The following is a 10,960-nucleotide window of genomic DNA, read 5'->3' as shown; positions in this document are numbered from 1 at the left end:
GATTTATCACCAAAAACTGTTTTTGTCATAATTCTCACGAATATATTTGTATTTTTATGAATCTCGCACGCCATAGTTAATGCCACTGGCTACAATAATATAATTTTTTCTATTCACTCGATCGAAATGGAATTCCCTTCCAATTTCTTTTTACTTTCCATTTGATATTCAATTCTTTATAAAAAAACAATGCCTACAAAACAAAAAATCGACAATACCATTTTTGTTTTTGTATTTATTAAAAAAATAAAAAAAAAAATAAGAAATATATATCACCACATCTCTCCACAAGTTCTTTTGTGTTGCAAGTTTATTCGATTTTTTCTTTTATTTTGTTGTTTTTTTTTTTAATCTTTTTTGAAGCTTACTGCACGAAATTGTAATTAATGGCCAACATAATTGACTTCTTAATCATTTGCCTTGAGGGTGATTTATCAAAGCGGGTCAGCCGCAGCTTAACATTTTCGCAATCAATTATAAAATAAACTAAACACCCAACAAGCTTACCAAAGCCAAGCTATATAGAAATAGCCAGCAACAGCAAGCAACAAGCTATAGCAAAAGTAACTGCTGCCGTTGCACGCCACAATAAAGTTATAAACAAATCGATCAAACCGACAATTGAAAAAATGTCAGCGAAACTATCAATCGTCTCGTTGGGAGACGGACGGACTGTTGATGCGGACAGTTCGGTGGAGGGAATAGCTATATAAAGATTTAAACGGTATCCGAAATCTGTCAAATCCTTTCACCGATTAAATTGCTAGACAAAAATACAAAAAAAATATATATGTTTGTGGAATGTTCTACTTACAAAACGTTTCATTAATGTCAAACAATAGGTAAAGACCTAGTAACTGTATATTTATATGAGTGTTTGAAAAGAACCTCGAATTATATTCCAGTGGAATGTTTACCTTCTGAAAAGAAAAAGAAAAAAAAAACTATAGTCAGTACAAATCAGATACAAATTTAGATATGCAAAACATTTTTATAAAAATTTATGAGAAACTTGAAATTAGATAGGAGTTTGTTGAATTCAAGGGAATACAGTCAATCCCGTTTAAGTGGAACCTCTAATATGTACCTAAATTTATTTTTCAAAAATAGTCTGATGCTTTTTTATAAGAATTATTGATTAAGTTAACTATAATTAAAAAATCCTATACAATTTTGCACTTTGTTTGTTATAGTTTACATTCAATTGCACAAAATGTTTTTTTTTTTACTGCCCAAGGTGTGGAAAGAAAATCGATGATAAAGGTTGTTTTATTCAATCCTTTAAATGGTTATAATTAAAAAACCTATACAATTTTAACTTTATTTGTTATTGTTCACATTCAATTGCACAAAATGTCTTTTCACTAGGCACTGGTCAAGCTGTGTGGAGAAAATCGATGATAAAGGGTTTTTTATTCAATCCTCCAAATATGTAGTTGTAATAGGCCATAAAATCCTATACAATTTTAAACTTTATTTTTTATAGTTCACATTCAATTGCACAAAATGTCTTTTTACCGCCTAAGGTGTGTTGAAAAAATTGATGATAAAGGGTTTGTTATTCAATCTTCCAAATATGTAGTTGTAATCAAAAAATCCTATACAATTTTAAACTTTATTCGTTATAGTTCACATTCAATTGTACAAAATGTCTTTTTACTGCCAAAATTTTGTGGAGAAAATCGATGATAGAGGGTTTGTTATTCAATCTTCCAAATATGTAGTTGTAATCAAAAAATCCTATACAATTTTAAACTTTATTCGTTATAGTTCACATTCAATTGTACAAAATGTCTTTTTACTGCCAAAATTTTGTGGAGAAAATCGATGATAGAGGGTTTGTTATTCATTCCTCCAAACTGTTATAATTAAAAAATCCTATAGAATTTTAAACTTTATTTTTTATAGTTCACATTCAATTGCACAAAATGTCTTTTTACTGCTCAAGGTTTGTGGAAAAAATCGATAATAAAGGGTTTATTATTTATTCAATAATCCAAGTAGTTACAGTTTTAAACCTGTGTGTTTTAACTGCTTGAAAAATTTTGAGAGTTTTAAATACTGTTTTGAAAGAAAGTTGGCTTGTTTTTTCAAGCGAAAATCGAAAATATACTACTTCAATATTGTTCTTTAATTAAGGCTCAACAAAAATCTCTCAGACTCTGCAAGCATTTCGAAAAAAAAAAACAATTCATCATCATTCATAACATTGTTTGAGAGTCAGACAGCCAGACAGACAATTTCATTCATTTATTCGCACAAAAAAGTCTAATAATTAAATTTAAAGCTTTTTTTTCCAGAAAAAAAAAACCTTAAATCTCTGTAAACAGATTTAATGCACTGAGAAGTTAAACAAAAAAAAAAAAAAACGAAAATTAAAAAAAAAACTTTGTACAACAATTATCGTCTCTTATCCTTTTTCTCTTATTTTTGTTGCACCCTTAGGTTGCATGTATGTTTATATACAGTTACATTTTTACATATACCTTTGTTGTAGAAAAAAACCTATGCAGCACAGCAAAAGCCTTTATATGCCTTATCCTCGGCTGGCTGGTTGGCACCAACTCTTTTCCAAACGTAATTTTTACTTTATTATTACTTTTTTTTTTTTTGATTTTGTACAAAAAAAAAATTGTTTTTTTTTTTTTGTTGGTTATGTTTGTGTTTTATTATTATTATTTTTTTTGTATTTGTTTAAGTTAACATTTTTCAAACTTCCAGACGATGGCAGTTAACATGGTTACATAAGGATAAATCTGCCAACGACATGGTAAGGATAATATTGTGAGTAGGCAATTTTTTAGTTGCAGTTGTTTTTTGTTGTTGTTCTTGTTGTTATTTGGCTTGGTTGGTTTATTTTTTTCGTCATCCTCATCATCATCATCGTCGTAGTCTCAAATAATAATTGAGGAAAAATAAAATAGCGAGAAACGAACGAAAAATGCAGCCGAGTTGAATGGATTCAGAGAGTACATTTTTACAAAGAAGAATTTAATTTTTCGTAGAGAGAGAGTTCAAATTTCTTTTTGTTTTTATTTTTGTTGTTATTTTTGTGCAAAGAAACGTCAAAAGGACATTGACTGCTTTAAAACAGATTTTGATGCAGTTTAAAAATAACAAAAAAAAAAAGAAGTGAGTGGTTGAAAAATTGTGTTGATAGAGAAGTATACTCGTAGATGAAGTTTCCTCTGTGATTTAATGTTTTTTATTTTTTGTTTGAATGTGCTTTGGGCTATGCAAGATTTTTCTTTAGGCTCGGACAGTTTTGGTATTTAATCTCAAGTACCAAGGACTTTGTACTGGACAACTATTTTCCGGCTGAATAGACTTGTTTTGTGAATTAGGAAAATGACTTTGATGCTAAAATACTTTGAAATGGAACGAAAACAAAAAATGAATTAGAAGAATAATGGGATCCATGGTCTTGGAAAATTAAAATTTTCAATTTAATCAAATTAAAAATTTTGCCGGATTTGATGAGTGCCGTTAGTGAAAGATTCTTGAGAATGGTATCGTAAGGAATTGAAAAGAAGTTCAATTTAAAATTTCAAAATCCTAATCGTTGAAAACAAGGAGACACTTTTAATAGAAATTTTTGAATGAAACTTTGAAAACCATGTATCAATGTGTTCATAATTCTAAAAAAAAGTACAAAGACTAACATTTCAGCTGTTAAACTTCAACAAACCACTTCATTTGTTAATGTCAAAAATAGTCTATCAACTTAAACTGGTTTGCATATTTATCAAGCGGAAGGAAACATTTTCTTCATAAAAAAAAATATATGAAAAAAATGTTCCACATTCGCCACAGTGTCCCTTTAAGTATTAACTTAGAAAATTGTTCTTTTTACTGTTAATTTTTCCAGAATCTAATATCAATCGACAACATTTAACAAATAAACGCCCAAAAAACAAAGATTGTGACCAAATTTATAGGAAATAAGAATTTTGAAAAAAAATCTATTACTAAGTAATTATGGGAAATTCGGAAAAAAGACAGTTTTTTTTTTTCAAAATACCGATGTGAAAACTTATAAAGTGCCATTTTTCTACTATAAAATTACGACAGTTATGAGCAGACTTTTTTTTCGATTTTAAGCTCATATATTAACATTTTCGAAAGGTGCCATCTTGAGTGTCTAGTTAGCACTACCAGGGTTTTTACTTGCGATATAGGTACTATAGGGCAAGTTTAGGATTCCTAAAAAAAATCGAACTCGAGATAACAATTTTACATGACATTACGATGATGGAGAATGCCAAAAAAGTGGGTCCGGCAATTCTGTCTGTCTATCTGTCTGTCTGTCTGTGTGTCTGTCTCTATCTGGAGCTGCAGCCTAAACGAGTGAAGTGATTTTCTTCAAACTTGGTGGTTAGCAGTTTTTGGTGATTCCCTAGAGGGGAAATTGAAATTTTTTTTTTATGACCAAAACTAACGGTACCTGCCATATAACGGAAATAGAAAAGTTAATTTTTTTCAAAAACGGCTCTAACGACTTTGATTAAAATTTTTGTGTGTAGTACTACACATAATAGCCAACTTTTTAAATAAAAAAAATATTTTTTGTACCGTTATTAACGGTACCTGTCATAGAACGGTTTTTTTCGTTTCTGAATATCTCGTACAACATTAACCCGATTTAAATGAAAATTTTTATACAAAAGTGTGTAAGTAAAGATAATATTAAAATTTTAGAAAATTTTCAAAAAACGCATTTTTGGTTTTTTTAAAAATATTTCAAAATTATTTTTTAAAAAATCAATTTTTTGAAAACGAATCAATGAAAAATTTTGAAATTTAGTTTTTATGTGTAAATTAATTATTTCTTCGAAATGGCATACCAACTTTTTTTTTGAAAAATGTTAAAAAATTTTTATATATAAAAAATTATTTTTTTAAAAAACGGCTCCTACAATTTTCGAAAATTTTTTTCTAAAAATACCTTTTTATACAAGAAATAAAATGGCATATTTTTTATTTTTTTTTAAGATAATTTAAAACGGAGTTTAATTAATTATAAAAACAGATTTAATTTTTTTATACTACTTATGAAATTTCTTCAAAATATCAAATTTTAAATTTCTTGAATGAAAAGCTTTAACATTATAGTTACTTTAAGCATAAGAGCAAGTACGTGCGACCCCAGTCGTGCAATTTATTTTTTAATAAAATGCATGACCGCACGTACTTGTTTTTTATGGTAATTTTTTTGTAAATAATAAGGCTTTTTTAAAATTCATAAACGATTTTTTTAATTTAATCTTATAGGTAAGAAATTTACGAAAAACAAAAAAAAGTTTAGTTTTTAAAATTACAAAAAAATCTGTTTGAATAGTGTCTTCCTTCAAAGGAACTAGAGCTGTAGAACGAAAAACATTAATTTTTTTTTTTTTTGAAAATCATATGCCAATATAAATGATATATATGATATCGTCGGTCCCAAGGAAAAACTCACTAACTACATACGATTTCAGTAGCAGTTAGTGAGTTGAACCGACGATATTAAAATTCTGCGTGGAACGAAAAACTTAAATTTTTTTTTTTTGAAATTCTGTAGAACGAAAAACTTTATTATTTTTTTTTTTTTTTTGAAAACCATATGCCAATATAAAGGACATATTAATCCAAACATAAAAATAATGCTTCACAAAAATTTTTTGATAAAAAATTCATTTATAAAAATTATTTATTTAAAAATGTTTCCTAATATTATCAGTAAAGTTACTAAAACATTCTTGTACAAAAATTTTTCAACAAAAAATTTCAAAATAAATTTTAAAGTTCCTCTCAAGGGAATCACTAAAAACTCTTATTTTCGATGTTTTAAGTAATTCGCTTAAGTGGCATATGCTGCAGTTTCAGATATTCACAGGCAGACAATCGGATAGAGAGCCAATTTTCCGCATTTTTCCGCAATTTCCCATTGTTATCTCGAGTTTTTTTTTATAAATCCTTAACATATCCTATATCACAAGTTAAAATTGAAAAAAATGTTCCACATACGCCACAGTGACCATTTAAGTTAAAAATTGCGAAGAATTTCGCTTTCGCTTTAATAAAACTTGTAATCAATTGGGGTTTGTTGTGTCTCCTAGGTTTTTTTAGTGAAAAAAAAATGTTTGTTTGGCTTCAGCAAACTGTCAACTCAATAACTGGAATCTATAATTTGTATATCATTAAAAACAACCAGATTTGATTTTTGCAACTTATCATTTCTAAGAGCTTATCAATCGAGAGAAGTTCTGCTCAATTTTATTCCCCAGCAATATCCTTGTTACAAAAAACCAACAACTTCACAACACACAAAGCACATTCACACAAAAACATTGACCATAATCTTTTGCTTGTTAATATGTCAATCATTACAATTTTACATCTTTTGCTGCTAATTAAATTGTACTTCACGCAACGTTTGCTGCTGATAGTTACGCAAGCAAAACTTATTTGTACCTCCTTGTGTCCATTGGATCGACTTGATGCGTTTCGTTCGCAAAGTAAATGCCTGCTGTTGCTTGCGTTCAATTTCCACAAAACAAAACAAAAAAACAACTCATCGAGTTATGCATATTTTTAGCAAAAACATACACAAACTCTGGACTAAAAAAAAAACTAAAACAAAAACCAAGTTAAACATAAACACAAAATAAAAAAAAAACATCACATAAACTGAAGTCACTCACAATGCGCTGATGTTTTAACTGACATGCATAACATATCGTGCCCATCAAAAGTCGTCAAATGTCAATCAACATGGTTAGCAGCACATTAGCAGACAGCACGAACCCTTCTGAACCCGTCCATCCGTCGTCAGGATGTTGTTTACCTCATATGTTGCAATTTTGTATTCCTGACCTTCCTGTTGATGTTTATATGTTCTTTTTTTTTGTTTTTAATTTTACTTGTCAGACTACTCTCTTTCATTCTTGACATACCTTCTTTCATATATATAAAATTGTAGATATATTTTTTGCGATTGGTTTTGACAACTCTTATCGGCTAATTTACCAGCAGCTGTCATCAACAAGAAAAGTTCTTCCAGTCAACTTGCTTCAAAGTCAAATGAAAGTTGACACATTAAGAGTGATGGCAGAGCAGAATTGTGGGGATATGATATTTAAATTAGTGTAACTTCCTATTAAACATTGAGATCAGAGAGATGCAACTAATAGGGGGCGAAGTTTAAATGCAGATTCTTCATTTTATATAGAAGAAGGGTTCCCAGTGAATTTTCTTTCATTAAAAAAAATGCTTTTTAAAGCATTAAATAAACTTCCTATATCTAGAAGTAACCCAGTCTTCGAGTACCTGAACACGGTTAACTTTGAAGAGAACCTCTTTCTTAGCTTAATTTGTTGTGTTATGGTGGAAAATATTTTCCAGATATCACCTCCTTAAGTTGGATTATGAATATTCAAAACACACCGCTGCATGTAATTTCATTAATTTTCTACTTCCCTTTCCACTAAACCAATAGTATAGTGCATCCTTGGTTATAGGGAAAGTTAGCGCAAGATTTAAGTTGCCATTAACACCCACCTGGAATAGCAAAGGTATATCCTTTATCCTTTGAACTTTTTTTCTTATTCTTTTTTGTGCTTCGGTACACATACTGGAAACAAGCTGTGTGTGAAGTGATTTTATAACGTTGTTGGCGTTTGCTAGACTGTGTTATTTCTTCGTTTTTTTTTTTTTCTTTCTGTGTCGTTGTCAGAAAACGTTGCAGGAAAGCAGAGCAAAATTTTCAAGAAAAGGAAGCGCTCACACGTGTGAGTGAATGCAGTTAAAACATCCGTCAGTAAAAACAACAAAAAACTAACAAGTAATTCCTTGAAAATAAAAACAAGAAAGTAAAATCTAAGAAGACAGATGAGCGAACTCTGCTGGCTACGTCTAGAAAAGTGTCAAAAAGGGTTGTGTTTATAGCTCCAAACGCTATAAGGACTTATGCAATACTAAAGAATCTATATGAAAGTTGTTCGTTGATAAAAAATATAAATATAAACAAGACACAAGAAAAGTGTAAAACAAAATTTTGTTGCAGTTAAATGTTTATTTCTTCATGTGGAAAATTCTCTGCAAGAAGGCCATGTTGAAGGAGCTTTTCTTGACAGCTATAAAACCAACAGCAGCAGCAGTTTTCTTCTTTTATATTAAGAAAAAAAAAAGGGAAATAGTTGTAAATGAAAATCTCCAGCATAAATTAGGGGACTGCAGAAAACAGAAAAATTTTTAAGCAAAGCAAATTGCTTTTGAAACTTAATGAGTATAGAATTGAATTCTGTTATGGACTGGTGCCTTATTTATTCTTATATAATTGACATAAGGACGTTTTATGTTGGTAGCAATTAAGAAACAAAGAAATACGTTCGACACAAACAAAGCAGCACTCCGCTTTGTTTGGAAGAAAAATGTATAAATAAAATAGTTATTTTAAGAAATTAACGACTCGAAAACGATTCTCGAAAATTCTATTTTATTTCTAAAATTTCTTGTGAAAATTATTCTATTTTAACTCATTATACTGGTTTACAGCCAAAATGGACACTCAATCACACTATTTTTCTCTTACAAACTTTCACCTCAGGAACTTCACTTTTAAAAAAATTACGATGGATACGTTTTCAAGATACAACTTTTCAAAAAAAAAGTTAAAGAAAAATGGCTCAAAAATGCCAAAAACAGTAGATTTTGAAAGTCCATATTTTATCCAATTTTAGCCGTATTCAATTTTTGTGACCACAATGTTGAAAGATAAAGTATTTTCTTTTCTCCGTAACATGTTCAATATCTATAAATGCTCAAAGGATAAAAATAGATAATTTAGTAAAAACATCAAAAATGTCTTTTATTTCTGTTTTTTAATAGTTTTTCTCTAGTTTTTTACAATATTTTAATTTTAGAATTATTTAAAGGGATACATATCGATGGGAAATTTAATTATCTACAAAAAAATACTTAATTTTTCAAGTTATAGACCAAAACACAAAAAGTAACAAAAAGAGTTGAAAATATTGATAGTTAGGGGGATGTGGTCACCCTTCGTACAGTGAGCATAAAACAAAAACTAAACGGTATTCAAACACGTGCTTACTAGTGTGCATAGTAGGGCTGTACCCGCATGTATACGTTACTTTTGATACTAGTACCCGCATCAGTAATATCGTTACTCGTTACTTTAGTATGCTTCGTATATTTCGTACGCTTCGTGTGTTTCGTATGTTTCGCATGTTTCGTATGTTTCGTTACTTTCGTTACTTTCGCATGCTTCGTACTTTTCGTATATTTCATGTATTTGATACGTTTCGTATGTTTGGTATTTTAAGTATGTTTCGTACGTTGGTATAAGAGTGAAAAAAATTTTTTTTTTTGAAAAAAACCAAAAACAATTTGTATAATCTAAGCTACATTTTAAAGCCATAAACATAAATTTAAGTTGCGGCGTTCTCATGTTATAAGAGTTTGAAGGTAGCTATACTGATTTTTTTTCGATTTTTTTTTTAATCAAACGTGGAAACTTTTTTTTATTTTTTTCTATTTTTTCGACAAAACTTTGGTAATTTTTTGTTTATATCCGTTCAGTAATCTTATCACAATTCTTAAGAGACCTTTATTTCAAAAGTACATCGCGCAGATCTCGGAATATTAACACTTCAATACAACCATGTCGAACAATTTTTCATTTTTTTTTCTATTGACAGTAACTTTCAAACCGGCTTTTTTTTTAGTTGAAATTTTTGCACTGAAAATTAACAAATTTTTTCAAAAACCAAAACACTTTTGTACATTTTTAAGCTACATTTCAAGACCATTAAGAAAAAGGTCATAAACACATTGGTTTCGGCATGGGTATATTTCGGCCACATAGAGAAAATACAAAAACGTCTCTTTTGATATTTCTGTATAAAAATTATTATCGATAACTCAAATATACCTTGGCACTACTGTTATTATCGAGACAAAAGTAAACTCCAGATAATTATCTGGAGTTAGCATTCCGACTACGGTAATGATATCGATACGAGATGCTAAATACGCCAAATTGAGTGTATCACTTCGTTTCGTATCTCATATATCGGATGATTTAGTATTGAAATTGGAATGGGGTCGTTACTCGTATGTTTCGTATCTCGTATGTTTCGTTACTTCAGTACCCAGTAACGAAACATGCGAGTAACGATACTGTTTAGAAAGTAACGTTTCGTTACTCGTTACTGAAGCAAATACCCGCATTTTAGTAACGAATACATACGATTTGCTACGGCTCTAGTGCATAGACATAGTAGGCGCCGAGCTGCTAGATAAATTTTGAATCCTAAGTGCAACGGATTCGGTCGCCACAAGACTTTTAGTGTTTTTTAGTGCTCTGAGTAATTTTTGTATGTATACATTTAATGTCATGTTGTGTTTAAGTTAAGTATGTTTTTGGCTAAACAGTAATCAAGAATTGTTGATTAAAGTGTTAAATTTGTGTTTTAATTATAAATATTGCAAAATCTCAGTACATTTTTTCAAAAATCGATTTTTCTGCATTATGTACAGCTTGGGGATCATTCGTACAGTCAAACATGGGGCACATTCGTACGCATACGTATGCCCGCCAGTAAATTTTCTTGAGCAGATAACAATCAAAACACGGAGTTACAGTTTTATTGAAATGAAATTTAAACCTCTATAATAAGTTTTTCGCATTCTATAGTTAATTAAGGTTGGTATATTTATATATGTAAATAATAGTTTGTTTCAGAATCGTCGAATCGCGAAAAATTAAGTTTTTTATTTGTTTTTTTTTTCTGAGTCAAGTTCAATTAATTAATAAATTAATAAGTAATTAAATGTTTTAAAACTCATATTTGGCATTTGACAAATCAAAAGTTAATCAAATTAACATTTTAAATATCCTGTACGAATGTACCCCACGGGTGGGGAGGATTCGTACAAAAATCTAATCCCAGTAAAA

The 10,960-nt window shown here is 29.4% G+C and overlaps 1 long non-coding RNA gene across 1 annotated transcript in view; it reads right to left on the bottom strand.

Annotated features, from left to right (window-relative positions):
• Nucleotides 1-785: 785 nt before the first annotated feature.
• The window catches only part of LOC129908728 (uncharacterized), a 97,485-nt gene continuing 87,310 nt past the window's right edge, over nt 786-10,960 (bottom strand). Inside the window, exon 3 of the long non-coding RNA XR_008771319.1 lies at nt 786-920. This is a non-coding gene — a long non-coding RNA (uncharacterized LOC129908728). The remainder of the gene's footprint in view (nt 921-10,960) is intronic.

The sequence above is a fragment of the Episyrphus balteatus genome, chromosome 2 (assembly GCF_945859705.1).
Source record: "Episyrphus balteatus chromosome 2, idEpiBalt1.1, whole genome shotgun sequence".
NCBI lineage: Eukaryota > Metazoa > Arthropoda > Insecta > Diptera > Syrphidae > Episyrphus > Episyrphus balteatus.
This window is presented reverse-complemented; position numbering and strand designations above follow the sequence as displayed.